Below are 26,816 nucleotides of genomic sequence, written 5' to 3'. Positions count from 1 at the left end.
AAAATAAGGAAGACATTTTTCTTAAAAAAGAAAAGTGAAATTGAATAAAATGGAAAAAATAAACATTGGAAAGATAAAAATATCAAATGTTAGTCCTTAGAAAAGGCTAATGGAGTGAACAAATCTCTGGTAAGGACAATTAAGAAAAAAGAGAGCACAAATAAATGGCACTAATAAATTGGTGTCATTGGTACAGAGCAAGTAGAAATTTAAAAGATAATATGAAATGCCATGAATAACTACACTAACAAAGTTAGAAATTGGAAAATTCTTAGGAAGAAATTAAATGAGGAAAACTGGCTCAAAAAGAAACAAAATACATGGATAGTTCTATAATAAGAGATTAGGGATGCCTGGCTGGCTCATTCAGTAGAGCATACCACTCTTAATCTCAGGGTTGTGAGTTAAAGCCCCACATTGGGTGTGAAGCCTACTTAAAATTCAAAAGAAAAATTAAAAAAAAATATTAAACATTAGTTTAAAATGTACTTAAAAAGAAAACTTCAAACCTTCATATATATATATATATATATATATATATATATATATATATATTCTATACTATACTTCACTTTTAAAACATGCAGTCCCTGAAGACTTCATTTTGCTTCGGGGGTACCTCTATGGAGTTTCAACACTTCAGTCTCCAAAATGATTAATGATTTTCATATTCAGAATTTGTTACGAAGAAGCACGTTTGTTTGTTATACATCAGACAGGTTATTCTGAATGGATATATACATTTACAGGAAAGTTCTCCCAATTTTTAAAGGAATAGATAATCCTATTATTATATAAACTCACTTAGAGAATAGAGGTATTATAGGCCAAATTGTAATCCTGTCTGAAGATTGGTTAATGATTTCACTTTGGTGAAAAATGAGGACCTTGGACCACCACACCACTAATAAAACAGAAGAAATTACATAAGTGTACCTGGAACTGGACGGCTTTACTTTCATAATTTGACATCTGTTTCTCCCAGTGAAGTACTCAGATCCTGGAAAAGCACATTTCTGGTGATCAAGAGCTCAGAACTTCTGGGTGTCTGGCCTTTTGTGTTATTCTAACCCAAGGAGCCACTTCATCTCCTCCTTAACCTTCATCACAGTATCACACAAATATAACTCTGTGTTTTAATTCCCATGGCTTGCTCCTAGTATCCAGGTTTTGAGTACACCTCTTTATGGTTTATTTACAGATATCCTGTATCCTGTGGCTTAGAGATTTTCCAAAATAGTTTTCCCCACTCCTGCCTCTTAGAGTTTTTGTTGGTTCATTTTGAGCTCAGCAATAATTTAGATTTATTATTCATTGCAGTTCCTTTAACACCTAGATATCTAATCAAAGGCCATTCAGAATAACCTGTCTGATGTATAACAAACAAACGTGCTTCTTCGTAACAAATTCTGAATATGAAAATCATTAATCATTTTGGAGACTGAAGTGTTGAAACTCCATAGAGGTACCCCCGAAGCAAAATGAAGTCTTCAGGGACTGCATGTTTTAAAAGTGAAGTATAGTTGACTAGTTGACACATAGTATTACATTAATTTCAGGTGTACAACACAGTGATTCAACAACTCTATGCGTTATGTTGCGCTTACCACAAGTGTGGCTCCCATCTGTCACCATACAGTGCTATTACAATACCGTACGCTGTATTCTTTATGTTGTACCTTTCATCCTCATAACTTTTTCATTCCATAAGTGGAATACTATACCTCCCATTCCCTTCACCCATTTTTCCCAGACCTCCTACTCTTCCCCTCTGGCAACAATGAATTTGTTGTCTGTATTTATGGATCTGTTTCTGCTTTTTTGTTTGTTTTGTTTTTAGGTTCCACATCTACATGAGATAATATTGTATTTGTCTCTTTCTAACTGATTTATTTCACTTAGTATAATACCCCCTAGTTCCATTCATGCTGTCACAAATAAGCGGAACTCATTCTTCCTTTTAGCTGAGTAACATTCCATTGTGTATAGATACCAGGTCTTCTTTATCCATTCATTTATCGGTGGATGCATAGGTTGCTGCCGTATTTTGGCTCTTGTGATTAGTGCTGCGATAAACACAGGGGTGCATATGTCTTTTCAAAGTCATGTTTTCATTTTCTTGAGGTAGATGCCCAGATCATTTGACATTTTTATTTTTAATTTTTCGAGGACTCTTCATACATTTTTTCTACAGTGGCTGCACCTATTTACATTCTCAGCAACAATGCATGAGGGTTCCTTTTTCTCCACATCCGTGCCAAACCTTTTTATTTATTGTCTTTCTGATACTAGCCATTCTAATAGGTTTAAAGTGATATCTCATTGTGATTTCCCTACAAGTGATATTGAACATCTTCCCATGTATCTGTTGGCCATCTGAAAGTCTTTTTTGGAGAAATATCTATTCAGATCCTCTGCCAATTTTAAATTGGATTATTATTATTATCATTACTTTCTTTTTGGTGGTAATTCGTGTAAGTTCTTTATATTCTGTGTGTTAACTCCTTATTGGTTATGTCATTACAAATCTCTTCTATTCATTAGGTTGCCTTTCTGTTTTGTTGATGCCTTCCCTTTTATTTTGGTGTAATCTCAAGAGTTTATTTATGCTTTTGTTTCTATTGCCTCAGGAGAAGTATCTAGACAAATGTTGCTAAGGCCAATGTCAAAGAAATTACTATCTCTGTTTCCTTTTAGGAATTTATGGTTTCACATCTCATATTTAGGTCTTTAATTCATTTTGAGTTTATTTTTATATATGGTGTAAGAAAGTGGTCCAGTTTCATTCTTTTGCATGTAACTGTCAGGGACTTCATTCTTGATATTTCCCACTTGTTACTCTCTTCTCTGATCTCTGACAACATATAATATAATAGAAATTGTTACTTTATTTCATAACTCTTGGTACTCCATTTGGTTTGTCTTATCTTTTAGTTCCCATAAAGACAAAAGCCCCATTTTTTTTTCCCAAAAGCCCCATATTTTAAGTAGTTTATATGGACGTTAGCTTTTATAAGGTGCTGGGTCAACATGAAGGCTCAAAAATTAAATGTTAATTGATTAGTTTTATTGTTGATTAAAGCACTGTTTATTCATTTAGCTCAATTTTTTTTCAGGGGCCAGCTTTCCTCATTAGTTAATTGAAAAAAAAAAAAAAAGTAACATGAACTCCTCAGGCCTGTACAGACATAACCTGAAAGACTTCATCACACTCTGAAATCATCACACTGAAGCTGTTTTCACTGATCATTGCTTTTTAGGGAACTGCCCAGGAGCATTTGAAGAGGTCTGTGTTCCCTTTTATAATGCTGTCAGTGTAAATGCCTGGGGAAGAAAGACACCTTATGCACACTTTTGCCAGATAAACTTGGAGTTTCTGAAATACAGAAATACACTAACTGCAGTGATTGATATATATTTTTTCCACCTCAGCAGCATACAAGGTGATACAATATTGGGCAAGGACATAAACCATATTCAGGAAGCCAGCACATCCTCTGGTACTCTGTCAGTCAAAATACATCAATCTTAGACTGAGATGAAAGTCTGTCATGCAGGAGTACTGTCCAATTTTCTTTATGGATGTGAGATTGGATCTGTTACTAGTGCCTAACTTCCAGCAACAAGGCAACTGTCCTGCCATGTTTCACTTCAGATGCATGACCATTTTCAAGTGCAAGGATTCAGAAAGTAGTTGATTACCAGGTGTTATGGTAGGATCATAAAAAATCAGTTCCACCAGGCTGGGCATCTGAGGTAGTGAATAACAAAATATCTCAGTTCCTGGGCAGGGAGGGCAGCATACCATAGTGACTAATAGTGGTACTACTTTGTGCAAAGACATCCCAGGTTAACTTTGGTTCATAGTTCTCCAGATGGCATTTTTCATTTCTTAATTTGTACCCACAATATATGTTGACATGCAATAATAAGTAAGAGAGTGTTTAGTTGAGTATTTGTTACTGAATTAAAATACTTAAAACATAATGAGTGCTAAAATAGTATGTACAATGTACCAGGGGATAGCAAAGAAGAATCTATTAAATTAGCCAAGGTAGCTATTCAATTCTGGAACTCCATAGATGTGAATTTGGTCACTAGAAGAATCTAATATCTGACTCAACTGAAGGCTCCTGCTGTGTGTACATTTTAATATTTTTCTTATCCAATTTGTCATTACCTTTTGTTGTAAATACTTATTTAATGGCCTGTCTCCCTAGAGATTTTAGAGAGGAACCATCCAATAGAAATCCAGTGCAAAACCCAATTGCAAGCCACTTACATAATTTTATATTTTCTAATAGCAATGTTAACAAAAGCAAAAATAACAGATGAATTTAATTTTAGTACTGTATTTATTTAACCAAACATATTTAAAATATTTTTTTTGTTTTATTGGTTTTTTTAATTTTTTTTTATTTTTATAATATATTTATTTTTTATTGGTGTTCAGTGCCAACATACAGAATAACACCCAGTGCTCATCCCGTCAAGTGCCCCCCTCAGTGCCCGTCACCCATTCACCCCCACCCCCACCCTCCTCCCCTTCCACCACCCCTAGTTCGTTTCCCAGAGTTAGGAGTCTTTATGTTCTGTCTCCCTTTCTGATATTTCCCACACATTTCTTCTCCCTTCCCTTATATTCCCTTTCACTATTATTTATATTCCCCAAATGAATGAGAACATATAATGTTTGTCCTTCTCCGATTGACTTACTTCACTCAGCATAATACCTTCCAGCTCCATCCACGTTGAAGCAAATGGTGGGTATTTATCATTTCTAATGACTGAGTATTATTCCATTGTATACACAAACCACATCTTCTTTATCCATTCATCTTTCGATGGACACCGAGGCTCCTTCCACAGTTTGGCTATTGTGGACATTGCTGCTAGAAACATTGGGGTGCAGGTGTCCCAGCGTTTCATTGCATCTGTATCTTTGGGGTAAATCCCCAACAGTGCAATTGCTGGGTCGTAGGGCAGGTCTATTTTTAACTCTTTGAGGAACCTCCACAGTTTTCCAGAGTGGCTGCACCAGTTCACATTCCCACCAACAGTGTAAGAGGGTTCCCTTTTCTCCGCATCCTCTCCAACATTTGTGGTTTCCTGCCTTGTTAATTTTCCCCATTCTCACTGGTGTGAGATGGTATCTCATTGTGGTTTTGATTTGTATTTCCCTAATGGCAAGTGATGTAGAGCATTTTCTCATGTGTGTGTTGGCCATGTCTGTGTCTTCCTCTGTGAGATTTCTGTTCATGTCTTTTGCCCATTTCATGATTGGATTGTTTGTGTCTTTGGTGTTGAGTTTAATAAGTTCTTTATAGATCTTGGAAACTAGCCCTTTATCTGATATGTCATTTGCAAATATCTTCTCCCATTCTGTAGTTGTCTTTTAGTTTTGTTGACTGTATCCTTTGCTGTGCAAAAGCTTCTTATCTTGATGAGGTCCCAATAGTTCATTTTTGCTTTTGTTTCTTTTGCCTTCGTGGATGTATCTTTTTTTTTTTTTTAAGATTTATTCATTTATTTATTATAGACATAGAGAGAGAGAGGTAGAGACACAGGCAGAGGGAGATTCAGGCTCCATGCTGGGAGCCCGACGTGGGACTCGATCCTGGGACTCCAGGATCACGCCCTGGGCCGAAGGCAGGTGCCAAACCGCTGAGCCACCCAGGGATACCCTTCGTGGATGTATCTTGCAAGAAGTTACTGTGGCCGAGTTCAAAAAGGGTGTTGCCTGTGTTCTCCTCTAGGATTTTGATGGAATCTTGTCTCACATTTAGATCTTTCATCCATTTTGAGTTTATCTTTGTGTATGGTGAAAGACAGTGGTCTAGTTTCATTCTTCAGCATGTGGATGTCCAATTTTCCCAGCACCATCTATTGAAGAGACTGTCTTTCTTCCAGTGGATAGTCTTTCCTCCTTTATCGAATATTAGTTGACCATAAAGTTCAGGGTCCACTTCTGGGTTCTCTGTTCTGTTCCATTGATCTATGTCTGTTTTTCTGCCGGTACCACACTGTCTTGATGACCACAGCTTTGTAGTACAACTGAAATCTGGCATTGTGATGCCCCCAGATATCGTTTTCTTTTTTAAAATTCCCCTGGCTATTTGGGGTCTTTTCTGATTCCACACAAATCTTAAAATAATTTGTTCTAACTCTCTGAAGAAAGTCCATGGTATTTTGATAGGGATTGCATTAAACGTGTAAATTGCCTTGGGTAACATTGACACGTGGAGGTTAAGGACCATCCTGCTAAAAGATGAAAGGGTCAACCAGGAAATTAAGGAAGAATTAAAAAGATTCATGGAAACTAATGGGAATGAAGATACAACCGTTCAAAATCTTTGGGATGCAGCAAAAGCAGTCCTAAGGGGGAAATACATCGCAATACAAGCATCCATTCAAAAACTGGAAAGAACTTAAATACAAAAGCTAACCTTACACCTAAAGGAGCTAGAGAAAAAAAGAGCAGATAGACCCGACACCCAGCAGAAGAAGAGAGTTAATTAAGATTCGAGCAGAACTCAACGAAATCGAGACCAGAAGAACTGTGGAACAGATCAACAGAACCAGGAGTTGGTTCTTTGAAAGAATTAAAAAGATAGATAAACCATTAGCCAGCCTTATTAAAAAGAAGAGAGAGAAGACTCAAATTAATAAAATCATGAATGAGAAAGGAGAGATCACTACCAACACCAAGTAAATACAAACGATTTTGAAAACATATTATGAACAGCTATACACCAATAAATTAGGCAATCTAGAAGAATTGGACGCATTCCTGGAAAGCCACAAACTACCAAAACTGGAACAGGAAGAAATAGAAAACCTGAACAGGCCAATAACCAGGGAGGAAATTGAAGCAGTCATCAAAAACCTCCCAAGACACAAAAGTCCAGGGCCAGATGGCTTCCCAGGGGAATTCTATCAAACATTTAAAGAAGAAACCATACCTATTCTCCTAAAGCTGTTTGGAAAGATAGAAAGAGATGGAGTACTTCCAAATTCGTTCTATGAGGCCAGCATCACCTTAATTCCAAAACCAGACAAAGACCCCACCAAAAAGGAGAATTACAGACCAATATCCCTGATGGACATGGATGCAAAAATTCTCAACAAGATACTAGCCAATTGGATCCAACAATACATTAAGAAAATTATTCACCATGACCAAGTAGGATTTTTCCCCGGGACACAAGACTGGTTCAACACTCATAAAACAATCAATGTGATTCATCATATCAGCAAGAGAAAAACCAAGAACCATATGATCCTCTCATTAGATGCAGAGAAAGCATTTGACAAAATACAGCATCCATTCCTGATCAAAACTCTTCAGAGTGTAGGGAAAGAGGGAACATTCCTCAACATCTTAAAAGCCATCTACGAAAAGCCCACAGCAAATATCATTCTCAATGGGGAAGCACTGGGAGCCTTTTCCCTAAGATCAGGAACAAGACAGGGATGTCCACTCTCACCATTGCTATTCAACATAGTACTGGAAGTCCTAGTCTCAGCAATCAGACAACAAAAAGACATTAAAGGCATTCAAATTGGCAAAGAAGAAGTCAAATTCTACCTTTTTGCCGATGACATGATACTCTACCTAGAAAACCCAAAAGCCTCCACCCCAAGATTGCTAGAACTCATACAGCAATTTGGTAGCATGGCAGGATACAAAATCAATGCCCAGAAATCAATGGCATTTCTATACACTAAAAATGAGACCAAAGAAAGGGAAATTAAGGAGTCGATCCCATTTACAATTGCACCCAAAAGCATAAGATACCTAGGAATAAACCTAACCAAATATGTAAAGGATCTATACCCTAAAAACTATAGAACACTTCTGAAAGAAATTGGGGAAGACACAAAGAGATGGAAAAATATCCCATGCTCATGGATTGGCAGAATTAATATTGTGAAAATGTCAATGTTACCCAGGGTAATTTACAAGTTTAAAATATTTTTAATATTTAATATAATTTTTAGATGATATACTTTATGTTTATATTTTGGGGAAGACTTCACAATGTAGTTATAGCACATCTGTATTTGGACAAGTCACATTTCATACCCAGCAGTCCCATGTGGCTAGTAGCTACCATGTTGGAATGCAAAGCTTTACAAGAACTCCATGTAGACAGAGAAAGATTAGATGTGTCTTGTTTACTGCTTCATCCTAATTGGTTAGCACAGTATTTGGGGTTCAGTAAATATTTGATGAATAAATAATTTTTTGTAAAGGCGCTTGACAAATAAGAGAGAGTTGGGTGTGTTCAAGAATGATTGCTTTAAGCAGTGGATTCAGGCCTATTTTTCTTAAGTTGAAGCAGCACTCTTCATTAGCAGCACAGCTAAGTTTTGAAAAGTATTTTAGAAAAATGCAACAACCACTGAATCTCATTAGTGAATAGATTTAAAAGGGAAGCCTTGAGTATGAAGTACTACAGCACGTCTCTACAAAGGACTGGTGTGCACTAATGAGAAGGAAATGGCGGTCTGTGGTAGTGTTGTAATTGCATTTAAAACATGTCCCTCATGATCGAATTACAAATATTCCTTAGATATTCTGTGACTGATGATCCTGTATGTGATTTATTGGAGCCCTTTGATTTTTCTACTCTCTTCTTTTGCTATTTTATCATTAATCTGTGTAATTACTTATTATGAACCTAGGAGATGAAATGGATTACAAACCAGGAAAGTGAAAACTAGGTCAGTAGAATTTAATTACTGAGAAACTTTTATTGGAAAGTGTTTAATGCAAATAAACTAAGGTATAATAATTACTAAGCATCATTGGAAGATACGATTCAGAAGATAATCCTTTTTGAGGACAAAACAATACCAGTTATATTCCACATAACTTTAGGAAAAAGTAAAATACTGCAAGTAAAACCACCCATATTGTTCTATATTGTCATCATAACACATCTGAACTATAAATGAACAAGCAAGTTTAATTTATGGTACTAATCTGTCGATACTTTTAAAGTTTGTCTGGCAATATATAATTATTAAAGAATCAAATTCACTTATGAGAGCAAATACTAAGAAATTCTATAGGTCACTAATCATCTGCTAAGAATGTGAGGTTTTGAAAAAATACCATTGAAGGCCAATTCCTTTTTTTCATGAACAAGTCAGTGGTTTCTCATTTAGGTAGAATCTCTGGAGTCTGAGATGTTGTGCTGAAAAGGAAGGATGTGTGTTACAAACTACCACATTTCCCTGGAAGAAACTGATCGTCATATGAAAGTCTACTGATGAGTTTAAGCAGGTAAAAAATATTTAGTACTTATTTTTTTGTACTTTATTTTGTGTTTTTGTATTAGGCTAAATATTGTCACAGATTCAGAAGCAGTAAAAAGCATGGCTAGAACCTTTTGGAAGCCAGTAGTAATAATTAAAGAAGTATTACACACTAAACTATTAGGAACTGTTTCTTCACAGAGAGAGTTCTGAGTGAGGGGACATTGGTGAGGTTGGAAAAATGAGGAGAGGCTTCATGAGAAGAATGAGTTAGGATTTCAGTTTGAAAGCTGTGTAGGTAAGAAGACAGAGTACAAAGGTGCTGAGGCATAACTGGAGTGCTGTTTAGGAGGAAACTGGGTGAAGATAAGTGTAGGTGCTGGGAAGTATTATAGGGTCCTAGTGACAGATGAAGTTGAGTGTCTTGAAAGTCAGGCAAGGTGATTCTTGTGGTCGAAAATGAGCTGCCAAATAACAAATCCTAGGGACTTAAGTTTCCTAATTTTTTGAATTGATTAAAGTGTCTCTCATTCAGAGGCAGAAGATATGACTCCGTTTTTTTTTTTTTTCTTTTCCAGATTGATGAAAACTGAGAAATATTTCTAAGATACAAATGATAGGATACAGCAAAACATGGAGGGGATGGGACTAAAAGAGAAGAAGGGACAAAAAGTAACTAAAAACTCACCTTTTAGTATGATTGAAAGATAGTATGATGTTAAAAAATGTCATGTATTTAAGGTTGAAAAGATACATTTGTTTTGGGACACCATATTTATCAAGATAGGTTAAGCTTATACTACATAATAAATGATCCCCAGATCTCCGTGTTTTTGTGCTGAGAAAAACGTACTCTGTCCAAATTGTTCAGCTCTGTTCTCACTGCCTCTCTGCAGCAGCTGCCCTCCATGTGGTGATTCAGTGATCCAGGCTGCTTTGATCTGGTGGTTCTGTGTTCGTAAGGCGAGGTTGCCTCTGGATCATAGAAGCAGACAGAGAGATTGGAAAATGGTACCGGTTTTTTTTTTTTTTTTTTCCCCACCAACTCAGTACAGAATGATGCATTTTTGCTCATGTATCCATTAGCCAGAACCATCGTATTTCCCGTAATAACTACAAGGGGCTTGACAAGTAGAGACTGATAGATCCAGAAAACAAAGAAACAACTAGATAATGGTACCTAATCAACCAAAAAGTCAACAATAGAATACTGAGAGTGAAAATATTCACAATACAGTTGGTGATATAGGATTGAAGTTCAATGTAGGGCTGAGAATAAGCATCTTATTGTCATTGTTATGGATATTAGTGTTACTGTCTTAGAGAAGTTAGCATTTAGGAGCAGTGGTTTTAAAAGTATTGAAGTGGCTGATTCTGCGCAGCTGTAGCAAAGATATTTTGGATTTGAACTGGGGCCTAGTCTGAAACCAAGTCTGCTCTTAATCATTGTAATACACTCTTTTCTTTACTTATATCACAACTGAGTTAGCAATTTGGACTGAACAGTTATAAAATGGTCATCAATAAATTATTTAACTGAATAGAAGACGTTTAAATATAAATTTATCTAGTATGTTTAGGCTTAAAGATCAACCAAACCATATCTTGATTACATAAGGTATGGTGCTTTTGTTACCTGTATCCTAGGTTGTAAAGTAAATGGTCCCATTCTCAAGTCAAAGGTCCTTTTCTGGTGGCCTTTTCGAAGTCTCCTGATGGAATATTATACACATAGAAAGGAGACCAAAGATTGTGGACAGGCAGGTTTCAGATGAATTCCTGGTCCTGGCACATGCCATCTAGGATCACTGTGTCCTATCAGCTAATATGAGAAGCATTGTTGCTGAACTTCAGGGGAAATCTGTGTTTTAATCAATGCTCTGGCAAGATGCCAACAGGTATTATTTTATCTATCTTCCCCAAATTTTTATTGCTTATATTTGATAGGAATGAAATAATCAATATTTTTATTCAGGGATGAGTGGGTATATAAGGCTCTATTATTGATATTAAGGTCATTATCATTGTTGTTCATTGAGAGCCTGTCACTATTTTATCATTCAAGTCCTTCAGCTTATTAACTGAATCAGTCTATCTCAGAACAACAGACAATCTTATCAGATTAATATTAATTGTACCACATGTAAAATGGCCCTATTGGTTGAATCTACTTAATCTACAATAATGATAAGGAAGGTCTCATGTGTAAAAAGTAGTAGTAGCCAGGGACAAGAACTACACTGACAAGGTTGGGTAAGAATCTGTAGAAACTATTCCTCTTGGGTAGAGTCTAAGAATTTTCATTTCTGAGAAGTTCCTGATAATGACAATGCTCTTGGTCTGGGAACCACAGTTTGAGAATCACTGTTGTTTTGAGACAAACTGAATGACAAACTCTGGGGGTAGCAGCCATAATCCATGTTTTGTTAAACTAAACTAAACCTGTGTTCAGGTTACCAATGCATATAAGGTTTGAGAATCACTGATTTAGTAACATTGAACAAACTGCATCTAGACTAATTTACCTTTATTCAACAAATGGTCAAAATTTTAAAGAAGATAGTTCCAATTTTATTGATCTGCCATTTACTAGGCAGGTTTTATAGGAGCCAAGGATACAAAGTTTGTTTGTTTAAAGATTTATTTATTTACTTTAGAGAAAGAGAGAGGGCAGGGGTGGGACAGAGGGAGAGAGAGGGAGAAAGAATCCTCAAGCAGACTCCCTGCTGAGAATGGAACCCAATGCAGGGCTCAATCCCAGGACCCTGAAATCATGACCTGAGCCAAAATCAAGAGTTAGATGCTTAACGGACTGAGCCACCCAGGCACCCCAAGGATACAAAGTTTAATAGGACACCATCTTTTACTCCAGGAACTAACAACAGTCTATTAGTGGAGAAAGACACGTAAGCAAATAAATGCCAAGATGCCATCACATAATCTAGGGTTGAAATACAGAGGACATCTTTAATGTTGTGGCTTGAGGGAAGGGAGGGGAACCTGAAAGGTTCAGAAAGGAGCCTTTAGGCACAGTGTTTAAGCATTACCTCCTCTCTGAAGCCTGAGCAAGGTCTTGAAACTTATTTATACAGGTGGTAAAAGGTGAGAAGGAAGGACATTTCAGGCAGAAGGAACTACATTGCAATGAAACATCTCTGGAATGTAAACTATTAGTGTGAAACATTTAAGGAATGTTAACTACTTGGGTATGAAGCATTTAGAGGATGTGAACTAGTTTGCTATGAAACATTTCAGGAATACTAACTAGTCTGGTTGACAAGAGTAAAGGGTACTCACTAACCTGGAACAGAGCTAATTGGCTATTGGCATGTGTTTTACTGTTGGCTAAGATGTTGAAATACTTCCATCTAACTAGCAAATTGCCATTGCTTTAAATCCCACGTGTGGTCCTCTGGCTGACAGACTGGCTCAGTCTACCTCTTTTTCCTAAAACTTTCCCAACTCTAATAACTCACAGGGTAATTGATCCCACACTGCAGAAGACCTTCAGGGCCACTGCTGCTTGTTTCTGGTTGGTTGGTGCCTAGGCCTTGCTGGTTTTTAATATCACCATTGCATTGATATAAAGAGTCCAAATGTAGGGATGTCCAGATCATGAGGGCTTTGTATGCTGTAGTAAGACCTGAACTTCATACTATAGATATTTGCAGATGCGATAAAAGTGCCTACAATGTTTTCAGATAATTGTCTGTCATGAGGGCAAAATATATTCAGGAAGAATCCAGAATATTCTGATTTTTTATTTCCCATAAGATCTTTACCTTTGCCAGCAGGATAAACATCCAGCCATCTGTTATTCAGTCAGTTGGAAATCTCTAACACCATGAAATTCCTCATACGTACATGTAGTTAAAACTAATGTTTAAAACAAATAAGAGGCCCTTAAGGGCAACAACGTATTCACTTTTGTAGGCTTTCTAGCACCGATTGCTGAGTCTTCTATGTAGTTAAGGTTCAATACATATTTGTTGAATACATTCTGCATCATCAAAGAACAAATTATAATGATAATATTTTAATGACAAATACTTATTGTGGGGAGGGAATTTGATTTTTTGAAAAATAGAAACCCTTGCAAACTATATATTTAATAATATTTTCAACATTAATATTAGATATTTTGGATTATAGAAATTCTGATTCTACCAGATTTTATCATTTTCAAGAGAGAGAATATAAATATTAAATATCTTTAGAGTGGAGATCATCTTATTAGTTGTGCTTGCCTCATCATTATTATGTAATGTTAGGATAATATATTAATAACAGATGGGCCGATAATATAAGGAAATAGTATAAGCAGTGGACATAAGAATCAATGATAGTCTCTTTTCAAATATACATGGATATTTTATTTAAAGTATTATTTAAGGAGGAATAAATTTGAGGCCACTATTTAAAGAAATATGCTTGTTTGATGATGGGGAAAGATAAAGACAAACAAAAGAGAATTTTTCTATTTCTAGTAATTATTTCTTTGAATGTCAGAGAACTAGATTTATCATGTAATTTCGGTATTTTTGCCTGAAGGTAATCTCTTAGATAATCTGTCTTAATGGATTTTTTTTTTTTTGAAATGCAGCAGTATTTTATGAATTTCCTTGTGCCTACTTGCTACTTTACTCTGATTATTATCTTTAGTTATTTTTTAAAAGACTTGGCCCCCTAGAGTCTGGGTTACAGCAAATTTGGCCACATGAATGAACCAGAGAGTAGTAATTTTATACAATTACTCCATTCCCCAGGGTTAGGTGAGTTAGGGTAGTGTGTGCTCAAGTATTTTATCAGAGGCCAAAATAATAAAGTCAGTTTGTGAAGAGAGTTACACAATATTTCCTCAAGAGGACCATGAAGAGTTCTAGAAGGTTTGTAGAGACTACTACCAAAATCAAAACAAAGAAGTGAACTTTCCCTTCCAAATAAACCAAGGGATAAGGCTAGAAGGAAATAGTTTAAGGACTAATAAAAAAAAATATTTTCCAATACACAGTTAACCCTAAGGTTTTGGGGGAAAGTTCTTGGATAATAGAATTAATTAAGAAAGCAATTATGAGAGACATTGAGACTTTAGGGAACATCCTGTCACCCAGCAAATTTGTAACCTCTCTCCTTGAGTGAAATATAGTTGGGCATCTAATTCAGCATTCTTCTAGAAGAGTAACAGTGACTGGCTTGATGCTGGCTATGGTTTGCAGATGGAGTTTTCTTCACATATGGTCTGGTCCTCAGCTTTGCAGCTTTAGAAATACATCTTACCTATTCCTTGGGGTTGCAGTTTATGGGGGAACACCAAGCTGAATGTAGAAGACTAGTTTTTCAACAAGAAGGTCAATTGTTTTTGCCATATATAGAATGCTCTCTAGAGTGCCTTCCGTAAAGGACCCACTCAAACACATCAGAAGATCTGGTCTCTGTTAAGCAGACTGAGATGTCTCATTCAACTGACCAACATGCTCTCTTCCAGTAGGAGAATCCAGCTGCCAAGAAGTTAAGACTAAGGAGAAAAGCAATGAGAAACAAACTAATTTTAAAGGATAGTATGATCAATTATGATAGCACAATGCACTCTTTTTTTTTTAGATCTATAACCTGGTAAACAAATCAGAAAATAGATATAGTCAAATATGCCTTACCTTCGTTAGTGCTGGAGTAACACAGGAAAAACATTTTTACTACATTGCTTGTTTTCCAAAGATACAAGTCTTTTTCGTTATATGATATCATATTACAATTTCCAAAATGGTATACTTCCATTTAATCTCTGTATTTTAAACTTCTAAAAATTTATTTATTTATTTATTTGTTCATTTATTTATTTATGAGAAACACACACACACACACACACAAGAGGCATAGATATAGGCAAAAGGAAAAGCAGTATCCCTGTGGAAAGCCTGATGTGGTATTTGATCCCAGGACCCTGGGATCACATCCTGAGCCAATAGCAGATGCTCAACCACTGAGCCACCTGGGTGCCCCTATATTTTAGACTTTTATGTTAGTGTTTTCCGGGCTCTAGTTCAGGTTTCTGGTACATGGCATTTTGATGTACAGATATATTTGATGATCCATTGATATTCTTAATGAGTATATTAAATGCCACCATGACTATGGCTCAAAAAAATGTAAGAATGAGGAAAGTTATGAGAGAACATTTGAAAGTTCATACAGAGAGGTATTTTATAAATAATGGAAAATATAGATTTTCAGGATAAATGGATCTCAAGTTGAATTCCAGTTCTGATACCACCTAGTCATGTGATCCTGGGCAAATTACTCAACTACTATAAGCTTTAATATACTCATCTTTAATGTGTAAATATTGCAAATATTTTAGGGTTTTCTGAGGATAGAAAATAACATTATGTACCTAGAACATGCCTGATACATAGTAAAAATTTAATAAAAGATAGCTCTAATATTAATATATGATGAGGGTTATGATGGTGATTTCACTGTGGCTTTCTGAGTTGATGTTGTTGACTTAGTATACAGGGAGGTTGGCAAGAGTTTAATCTGAGCCAAGATATCTGTATTTGTCACTAACATGGGAAACCAAAATATAGTCAAGTTTAACTAAAAACACCTGAAACCAGAAGGGTAAGATTCAGAGAAACCACAAATTTAATACTCAAAAGTTTATTTTTCTTTAGGTTTATGACAAAGGATCAACATAAACTCCCAAAGTGGATAAGGAATAAAATACACATATGTCTGATAGCTAGATTAGAGCATCACAATGAAGACATCTGGCCTAGAGATATAAAATTATAGTTTATTTTTTGCATAGAATGGGCCAGTTGCTCTGCTATGCTCTTCCTCATACATCTATATCTTTAACCTGTGGAATAGATATTTCTATTGCCATTTTACAGATGGGAAAACTGAAGGTTGTTTGAACCAAGGAAAACAATAGAAAGTAGGGACAAAATGGCTTGTTGTTAGGTTGTAGGGAGAATCCCACACAGGGTAGAAGTTTAATCTGTAGGAGCCTGAATCCAAGGAATCGACCTGTGCAGTGGTATTGAGGGATCAGTGCTGACGTATTCTCTGAGAAGCTTTTCCTTGTTCCTAGACTAGATTAAGGCTTCTACAGTTTGCTGCCACAACATTCTAGGTCCTCTGCTTTTACAGTCACAACCTGTTACTAGAAATATTTGGAATGATAAAATTATTCTTGGTGTATAATTTTTTTGTGCACTAGATTCTACCTTTTGCATGTAGTATAAGGAACTTTGTACATAGATATTAAAAGATGGATAGATAGAGACAAAACTGTAGTAGGTTGTTCTTTTTTCCTCTTCCTTCCTTCCTTCCCTTTGATGGAGAAAAATGAATGATTTCATGATTTCATTAGCACAATGAAGATAAGTTTCATACTGTTAAGAGGCAGCTAATATTAGCAAGAGGATGGTTTGTAAATGTTTCACTCTAAAGGAAGCCAGGGACTTAATCAGCTGTAGTCTCCACACCAGATCTGAGAGTAAGTAAATTGCACTGGTTTGGATAATAGAAGCAGTTACTATGGCAGGAGGAAAAAATCTTAGTGGCTTAAAAACTAGAAACTTATTTTTTCTCATTTAAAGATGCAGTAGTGATAGGAGGCGAGGGCTCTGCTCTATGTGGTCATTGAGAAATCTAGGCTGGCAAGTGCTCTGGAAAATGAAGTCTGCCCATGAGACCAGGAGAAAAGGGCAAAGGGCTGGTGAACAGCAAACTTGCTTTGCCACATTTACCTAAATAGAAAGGCACTCAAGTGTCTAATGCAATTTTTTGTGGTTCTCTGAAGACTTTACTCCACAATTTGGCTTTTATTTTCTTAAAATAACTTTGTCCTGGTGGATTATGTTTTGCATTCATATAGCTGCAAATTCAGGAACTCAATTTTCCAATGCATATATTGATGCTAGTGGTTAATTAATTAGCTATTTAATGAAAACATACATATTGCTTATATTGTTTATAAACACTAGTGGGTATAAGATAAAGATGTTTGCTGCAGAAAACTAGTTCTGTGGAAGGGCAGAAAAAGAATTTCTGAATAACTCATAATTGCATTTTATTAGAAGTTCATCAGCCTGATGAACTGCAGAGGACAGAGGAAAGGAACAGGATGGATTGAGTTTGTATATCTTCATTGTCCTTCATAAAAGTTTTAAAGAAAGTTGCATTGCTTTTCTAAAAATATATATTTTTTATTTTGAAACAATCAAAAATTTACAGAGATTTGCAGACAGTATAAGTATCTTTTTTTTTTTCCTGAACCAATCAAGAATGAGCTGATGACTCTCAAATCACTTCTGAGTATTTTAGTGTGCATTTAGTGTATGATGTATTTAGTGGATGATTTTGTTATATAGTCATTATGACTGCAACATTATCTAAACCTTAGACTTCATTCAAATTTCATCCGTTGTTCCCATAATGTCCTTTAGAGTGTAATGAGCCAGATCAGGATCATGTATTACATGTGATTGCCATGTATTTTTAGTCTCCTGACCACTAAAACAGTGTTTCTTTGACTTTAATGACCTTGATACTTTTGAAGATAAGTGGTTTTTTTGTTTTGTTTTGTTTTGTTTATAGTAGAATGCTTTCCGGTTTAAGTTTTTCATTAGGACTAGACTCAAGATATATATCTTTGGCAAGAATACCCTGGAAATGTATCTTTTTCTTGTAGCATCCCATTAAATGGTATATAATTTGGTTTGCTCAAAATTAGTAATGTTAACTTTTAAACTTTTTTTTTAACTTTTAAACTTTATTTATTTTTATTGAAGTGTAGTTGATACACAATGTTACATTAGTTTTAGGAGTACAAGATACTGAATCAACAAATCTATACATTATGCTATGTATACCACAAGTGTAGCTACCATCGGTCACCATACAGTGCTATTACAATACCATTGACTGTATTTCCTGTGCTGTACATTTTATTCCTGTGACTTATTCATTCTGTAACTTGAAGCCTGTCCCTCCCACCCCCCTTCATCCATTTTGCCGTTCCCCAACCCCCTCACTCTGACAACTATCATTTTGTTCTATGTATTTATGGATCTGTTTCTGTTTTTTATTTTGGTTTTTAGATTCCACATGTAAGTGAAATCATAGGGTATTTGTTTTCCTCTGCCCAACTTAGCATAATACCCTCTAGGTCAATTCATATTGTCACAAATGGCAAGATCTCACTTTTTATGGCTGAATAATATTCCATTATACATATATACCACATTTTCTTTATCTTTTCATCTATGGATAGACATTTGAGTTGCTTCCACAATTTGGCTGTAAATAATGTTGCAATGAACATAGGGGTGCATATATCATTTTGAAGTAGTGGTTTTGTTTTTTTGGGTAAATACCCAGTATGAAATTACTGGATGATACAGTATTTCTATTTTTAATTTTTTTGAGGAACCTCTGTACTGTTTTCCACAATGCCTGCACCAATTTACATTCCTACCAGCAGCGCACAAGGGTTTCTTTTTCTCTATATTTTTGTCAATACTTGTTATTTCTTTTTTTTTTAATTTTTTATATATTTATTTATGATAGTCACAGAAAGAGAGAGAGAGAGAGAGAGAGAGAGAGAGAGAGAAAGAGGCAGAGACACAGGCCGAGGGAGAAGCAGGCTCCATGCAGCGGGAGCCCGATGTGGGATTCGATCCCGGGTCTCCAGGATCGCGCCCTGGGCCAAAGGCAGGCGCTAAACCGCTGCGCCACCCAGGGATCCCAATACTTGTTATTTCTTATCTTTTTTGATTCTAATTGTTTTGACAGGTGTTAGGTGATAATCTCATTGTGGTTTTGATTTGCATTGCCCTGATAATAAATGGTGCTAAGCATCTTTCCATATGTCTGTTGGCCATTTCTATGTCTTCTTTGGAAAAATGTCTATTCAGATCTTCTGCCTATATTTTAATCAGGTTTTTTTTTTTTTTTTGGTCTTGAGTTGCATAAGTTCTTTATACACACACACACACATATATATATATTAATATAAACCCTTTATTGAATATATCATTTGTGAATATCTTCTCCCATTCAGTAGATTATCTTTTTGTTTTGTTGATGATTTCCTTTGTTGTATAAGAGCTTTTTATTTTGGTATAGTCCCAATAATTTATTTTTCTTTTTGTATCCCTTGTCTGAGGAAACATGTCTTTAAAAATGTTGCCGTAACTGTGTAGTGTTAACTTTGATCACTTTCTGGAGGCATCTGTCAGGCTTTTCCATATTCCCTGTCCCCTCAGTAGATAATATGTATATTATAGGTACTTTAAACCTCTATAAATATCCAGTTCCTCATTAAACTTTCAACCTAATCATTTATTATTTGTTTTTATCTGTGTGGATACATTTTAAAATACATTTATTTTATTCAATGAATTATTACCTATTATTGTCATTATTTTGATGCCTGTTTATCCCTAATTTGATTAAACAGAGTCCCTTTGGTCTGATTTCTTTTTGACATGTCCCTAGCTTCTTTAAGCACTTTCTTTCTTCCTTGCACAACAACACGTTCTAGGCATATATGTACCCTGCTATAAACCTGAAATCAGTTCTTTCTTCAAGGAGCCTTAGTTCCTTTTGAGTGGACAGTGGTATTTAGAAGCCACGTTTTGGGTGCTAAATATACTCACTATTATTGGGGAACCAATGCTCCCAAGCCCTTGCCATGGACATGACTGAGGAATATGTGACACATTGACACCAACACTTCTTTTTCTGTCTATATTAAAACCCATGAGTTTATATGGATACTTCTGATTCCAATTCAACAGCACATGGTTTATTTTATTCTCCCCTTTCCGCACTTCTAACTTCCTTTTCTGATAGTGAGAAAGCTAGATCCATTACCTATAATATATTTACCTGTTTTATTTATTCACCTGCATGCTAACCAATCTACTGTCTCTGCTGATTTTCCTCCTCATGTGTTGCCCTCCCCATCCTCCTTGGGCACAGTAGTCCACCACCTCAGTCATATTACTTTCTCCTACAGACATCCTCCTCATCTTTCTTGGGCTTTGATTTTCCATTCCACGATGCACCCTCATATGGATTACTCCTAACTCTTCTTGTTCTCTAATACCTTGTACCAGGCCACCCTCCAAGCATGGATTCCCTTTTTACATGGATTCTGATTCCTCAATTATGCTGTTCCTCTTCCTGCTTGCATTCTAACAGCCTGCACCAGACTGGCTCCACCACCTCACAAATACTCAGCTCACCTACTCTGAATCTGGCTCCCCATACTGGGCTTCCCTCACTTCTGGAGACTGCCTTTCTCATCCTGGTTGAGTTCTAATACCACATGCTGTGTCACCTCTGTAGTGGAATGTTACTTTTACTTCTCTGGAGTGTCTCTATCTGCTGCTACTCTCATCACTTTGTGGGCTCACCCCCTGCATGGGCACTAGCCTCACCTTGCTTGAGTCCTGACACCTTACATCTAACAACAATCCACTACCCAGGTATAGCCACCTTCTTTTCTGCTCAGAATTTCTGACATCATTTGTACCACCATAGCTTCCCCACCCCAGCCCCTAACAGCCACCTTGCCCTGCCCCATCTAATGGCTTTAGGAGTGAAATTTTTTTTTTTTTTAAAGAGAAGAACAACAAGAATAATCATACTGCTTTTGTGAATGAAGATCTCTAGGGGATGTTGAGTGATTTCACTTATTTATTGTTATTACTTTATCAAATATATAAAAGCATCTATTCTTTGTCAGGCATTAATCTAAGTGCTAAAGTGATAGTAGTATACAAAATAGGCAATGTCTCTGATTCCATAGTTTATATTTTCATGGAGCTAGAAAGATACCCCATACCCAAGATACTAACTTAATACTGACCTCTCATATTAGAACACTGGTATATTAGTATGATACACAAAACACCAGTGCACTCTGGGCTGGATGCCATGAAGAAAATTAAGCTGGAAATTTTTGTGTAGTGATTTAAGTAGGCTCAAAGGGAAAAGTAACCTATAAGAGAAAAGCCCCAAAGGGAAAGGTTATAAGAGTAAAATATCCTGGAGACATAGAAGGTCAAATATAGAGGGACTCAACTTCTAGTGTTTGGAGAAATGCTGTATTGGAGTAATCCTTGAGGTATACCTGTGGATTAGAGAAGTAGTGGACATTTTTGTGGTATAAGATCTAGACCTCGCTGGTCTTGTATAAGAAGATACCCTAATTGGGGCTAAAATCAAGTTTTTCTGATAATATTATAATTACGCAGTGTCCAGCCATATTCTCCATTCTTGCAATGATTCATATAGTTATGTAGATTTATTTATCACCCAGAAGATGTATAGTTTGTAGTGGTGCTTTATGGTAAGGAAGCTGTAGATTTGTTTTTATGAAGCAATTGAAGAATGATTTTGAGGAAACACTTGATTTTCTTTCTCCTTCAAGTTTGTCAGAAAACTGGCAAACTTAAACAAATGCTTTCAGGACAAGTCAGTGGATCCTAATACTGATTCCTCTAGATACTTAAAATTTTTGTTTTTTTGTCTCCGAAATGTGGTTATGTGAAAATAATAAGCCAATTACAAAATAAAGGTACAATTACCAAAGGCATGCTTGAATTCACAGTTGGGCTCACTATACAACAAATAGACATATTTTCCTTTTTCAGGAATTTCTTATTTTTCAAATTTATACTTTAATATTGAAACTCATTTAAACCACCCGGTTAATGACAAACAGTAGCTAAAATAGTCACATTTTAAATGCTTACATTTGCTTTTACCAGTAAATAAAAACTTTAAAAATATATTTGGGACTTTTACTTCTTGTATGACTGCCAAATCTCCTACTAGATTGACCCTTCCAAATATATCAACTATCTTGCCTTTTTCTCTTTTCATTCTTTTTCCTTTGTTCTTTTGGGTGTTCAGCACTTTCTCTTCATAGTGTGAATTTCATTCTGTTTTTTATGAAGCTTTTCCTGACCATCTGTTTTTCAGTATGGAGAGGTAGAATTGAAAGATTGGCCATCATTAATTTTTCTCCTTCAGCCTCCTTAGAGTAAAACAAAAGTATTAAATTGTAAGACAGTTCTGTATTGATCATAGCTAGTCATCCTACCTGTGAAAGATGCATGATCGACCTTCTAAATTTCTCCTTTTTTTTTTTTTCACCAGGCTATGATAATAGCTTCTTTCAATAGAGATATACATGTAGATGTTTTATGTCAGGCTAATAGATTTCATAGAGTAAATATATGTAGATTTAGGCTTCAGAAAATGATCTAATAGTTTTACCTTGTTAATAATTGATAAACTATGACTTTTCATTGCAGATAAGAGTAACCTAACTCAAACCAGCTCAAGTGTAAAAAAATAATTTATTAACAGTGTTCTAAAAACTCCAGTTTAGTTTGTCAATCCAGGTGAAAAAGTGGTCAAATAATGTCAGCATATACAGTCTTGCACTCACCATATCTTTATTCTGATTCTCTCTCAATTTATTCTGTTCCAGACAGATCTTCTCTTTATGGTTGAAAAGATGACAGCCAGAAGCTCCAGACTTATATTTAACCCCTCTATATTTTTTAGATGCTTCTCAATGGTCTGATTAGAGAGCTTTTGGCCATATTCTATTATAAAAGGATACATTATATCTAGGGGCAAGGAATATGCTATTGGCTAGACTTATTTCATATGTCCACCTATAGTGGAGACTTCTAGTGCTCTGAAAAGATTTCAGATTTACTTTACAGGTCCTTTGAGCTCAACCTTCATCTCTGTGTCTTTGCTGCTATTACCTTAAAGCTGCAATCTTTGGAGGATTTCCCTGGGGTACCCTGGGCATGGAGAGAAACATGTCATGGGGAAGCCAGATGTGGGGGGAGTCCATATCAGTTTCAAAATAGCCCATAGCCATTGATTAGATTGGTATGGTATTTCAAAGCTCAGCAACTTTGCCAAGTAAGGCAATACAAACTGTAATTTACAACTTGTGCTCCAGATCACTCTTTGGCATCAGATTGATGCTGGAACTCTACCCGAAAGCATATGCTTGTCTGACTTACTCTCTTTCCTATTGCTTCTTTCACTTTCTTCTGATTTATCCGAGAGGCACTTCCTTAATAAATCATTTGCATTCAAATCCATGGCTCAGGTTGGGCTTCTGAAGGAACATCTGTAAGAAAATATCCTTGAATGCAGGAGTACAAACAATTATGGGATCAGAGTTGGAAAAGAAGAGTACCTGAGGAAAATCAACATGCTATTACTGGATGGGATATTGACACTGGTGGATCAAAACACTAGGATTCTAGGAAGGGTAACTTCAAAATGAATGCAAGTTTACTTCTTTTTTAAGACTTTATTTATTTATTTGAGAGAGAAAGATATAGCATGAGCAGAGGATAGAAGCAGAGGGAAAGAGAGAAACAGACTCCCCACTGAGAAGGAAGCCCAATTCTGGGCTGATCCTAGGACCCTGAAATCATGACTTGAGCCAAAGGCAGATGCTTAACCAACTGAGCCACCCAGGCATCCTACGAGTTTACTTCTTTTATTATTTCTTTTTTTCAGGAGCAACTATTTCCTCTATGAGGTGTATAGTAACAATTCTCACTTGTTCACTTTCTATCTTAATATTGTATATACAATTCTGTCCTTCCTATTTGTTTTGATGTTTGGACTCTGGTTGGTTACTTCAGATTTCAGCTTATTTGAAGGTGCTCTTGAGGTATTTAGGGTCTCTTCTATTGAGATCTGTGTGATATAGATTGTGTAAACTATGTCTGAGCTTGTCTTGCCCATCCCTAATCTTTTTCCATCTTAACTTGAGGCATCTCCTGCATTTATGTATTTTCTATAGATTATATGCCTTAAGGGATAAATGAACAATTTTGATTCATTCCCTTTGTCAACTTAACTTCACTCCCAACCTTTTCATTATTGACATGATGGGATCTTACATTTCTCATGTTTAATGTTTGTCTTTCTTTCAATATTATCCAACTTTAAAGAAAATACCATGGTTTGCTTTATAAAAATGTGCTTTAAGAATAATATATACCTACTTTCCCTCAGTCAATGTATGGTTTCTATTAAGTTCATTAGGTTGGTCAGTTATATGACCAGCCATTTTTCTATATGCATATGTTTATGTAATTCTGGACAAGCTTTGAGGCATCATTAAAACAAACAAACAAACAAACAAACAAAACGAATTCATGTTTGGAAATGTCAGTGGTTTAAATTCCATATCTAAGCTTAAAAATATTATTATTTACACTTGTAGCAATCTTTACCACTGTTAGCACTTCTTTAGTTCTACCTGAGTTATTTTAAAAATAGCTTTTTATAAAATCCATTGATAACAGTAATAAAAATCCATTTAGAGGGCTTCAACAACACAGTTTTAAGCACCATTCTCCCCCTAAACTAGCCTATTCCTACTTTGTGCTTCTTTGTTTTCTCAAATTTTTTATTTATCAGAATGTATAGCTACATATGGCTCATCTTCATACACCCAGCTCTTAGCACATTCACAGATATATAGTATGTGCTTAATTAATGTTGGCTGAATCATGCTTCATGAATTACACTTCACGAACAATATGCTAACTTTTGGTGCTACAAGTTCTGATTTTAAAATATTTTTATGAGTTGTGGATCTGCATATTGGGAAAAGTCTTTAAAATTTACAAAGCAGCTTATGTGTATTACCCTTACTTAATCCTCACCACAAACCATAAGGCAGGTATAATTTCCACTTTAGAAATGTAGAAGATGAGATTTTTTAATTTGGGAAAGGTTAAAAAACTGGCCCAATGCCATATAGCTAAGTGGTGAAGTTTGAATCAAACCCAGGCCTTCTGACTCCACACCACAATTCTCTTTATTCTTAGATTGGCATTTTGGCATTAGCTCACATCCTTATCCTTTAGAAAAAGGATAGGTCTAAAAATATGTATATTATTTAATTCTTTCTTTTTAATTAGGAGATAGTATATTCTCTAATATTTTCCTCCTAAATGCACACTTATCTCCTCTTTTTTTCCTTATCTACAAAACAATCTATATAGATTCCTTCCTTTGTTTTTTGCTTTCCTTTAATTTTGTTCCAGTATCCTTTGTTTTTTTCTTCCATTTATGTTCTCACATGGATCACTTCTGCAAATGGAAGCCTCTATTTTGTTTTTGTTTTTTAAAGCCCAAGACTTTTCTCTCTCCTTGAAGGAGGAGAAAATCTTTTAAAAATATCTTCCTATTTTCTGATGTCTTTTTTAGCTTAACATATATAAAAGTTACATATATTTGATAACATTATTTTATATTTATTATAGAAAGTTGGGGAATGTTGCTATCTTTTTTATTATGGAATTGCCAGTAGTAGCATACTGGCACAAATTTGGCACAAATAATCATTTATTAATACACAAATGCATACATTTATTCACAGGGCATGCACAGAAGTTAGAATAAGTAACATATAACAAAGCTAGGACCAAAGAACATAAGAACTGTTTTCAAAAGTTTAAAATACAAAATAATATCAAAAGCAGTATAAAATTTTAAAGGCATTTTTGTGATATAAAGATTAATGAGAACAGTCTAGACCTACTGTATAGAGAAGTGATATAATGTTACAAATAACTATGAGACAGATCAGTTATTTGGTTTCAATTTCTATTCTTTGATTTCTTCCCCAGAGATACTTGGCATAATAGCTTTGAGGAAATGTAAGCCAAAGACAAAGGAAGAAAAGTGCTCGACTTTACAAGTTTGCACAGGTTATCACAGGTATTAACCAAAATGTCACATTCCTGACCAGTTTACTTTCGAGTCTCTAGTGCCTAGAAAGTGCCCGGCCTACTGCCTGGCCCAATGCAGGGGCTCACTGATGTGAATAGAGTGAACAATGTAGTCACTGTCATCAGTCTGAGGAATCCTGGAAAGTGCCAGAACACGGAAGCAGGAAAACTTGTCTTCTGAAAACTACAAAATAATGAGTTTACTTAAGATCCCTCGCAACTTGTTAGGATGGATTGGGAGTCTTCAGGGAATGAACCATTGAGTCTGACCTAGAAGGGGACCTTAGGAAAGTAACAAGATAAGTGCAGAGTCATTGAAATGAGCCCATATTGAAGGATAATTTTTCTATGGAGCCATGATTTTTCATATCCTTTCATATATACTTTTCTTTTTTCTTCCTTTTCCTTTTCTTTTCTTTTCTTTTCTTTTTTCTTTTCTTTTCTTTCTTTTCTTTATCATACAATAAATTCTTCAAGTGAACTTTTAGTGGTAAGACCAACATGTAAACTGTTATAATAGAAGGATAGATATTTAGAGCATTATATTATTATTGTCCTATTTCTTGCTTCTTCCTTCTCTGGTGGCTCAAAAGGGACTTCTAGAGAGCCCAAAATATAGTCATTCTGAAATTGAAGTATAAATTGATATCAGTTGAGGTGTTAAAAATGAAGAATCTTATGTCTCACCATCAGAGATTCTCATTACAAACAAACCAAAAAAGAACACAGGTATCATAGATG

The 26,816-nt window shown here is 35.6% G+C and overlaps 1 long non-coding RNA gene across 8 annotated transcripts in view; it reads left to right on the top strand.

Annotated features, from left to right (window-relative positions):
• The window catches only part of LOC144280995 (uncharacterized), a 345,351-nt gene that overhangs the window by 262,562 nt on the left and 55,973 nt on the right, over positions 1 to 26,816 (top strand). For 7 of the 8 annotated variants that reach the window (XR_013349461.1, XR_013349458.1, XR_013349460.1 and 4 more), the window contains one exon: positions 9,175 to 9,292. The exons of the other annotated variant lie outside the window; for it this stretch is intronic. This is a non-coding gene — a long non-coding RNA (uncharacterized LOC144280995). The remainder of the gene's footprint in view (positions 1 to 9,174; positions 9,293 to 26,816) is intronic. 8 annotated transcript variants of the gene reach the window in all.

The sequence above is a fragment of the Canis aureus genome, chromosome 12 (assembly GCF_053574225.1).
Source record: "Canis aureus isolate CA01 chromosome 12, VMU_Caureus_v.1.0, whole genome shotgun sequence".
Taxonomy (NCBI): domain Eukaryota; kingdom Metazoa; phylum Chordata; class Mammalia; order Carnivora; family Canidae; genus Canis; species Canis aureus.
This window is presented reverse-complemented; position numbering and strand designations above follow the sequence as displayed.